Below are 217 nucleotides of genomic sequence, written 5' to 3'. Positions count from 1 at the left end.
AAGATATCAATTTTCATACATTTTATTTTTCCCAAATTCGCATCAGCAAACACCGACTTAATGCCTTCATTCTATGTCTTATTTAACAGACTTTCATATTCTTATGTAGTTAAATCAATTAATTTTCCCTTTGTGACTTCTTGTCATTGCTTTTAAGCACTAACCATACCCTTCCAGAGATGGGGTGTCATTTTTACTTTCTTTTAGCATTTTTTTT

Source organism: Propithecus coquereli, unplaced genomic scaffold, assembly GCF_000956105.1.
Source record: "Propithecus coquereli isolate 6110/MARCELLA unplaced genomic scaffold, Pcoq_1.0 Scaffold567, whole genome shotgun sequence".
NCBI classification, from domain to species: domain Eukaryota; kingdom Metazoa; phylum Chordata; class Mammalia; order Primates; family Indriidae; genus Propithecus; species Propithecus coquereli.
The sequence above is the reverse complement of the archived record's forward strand: the minus strand, read 5'-3'. Positions refer to the sequence as shown.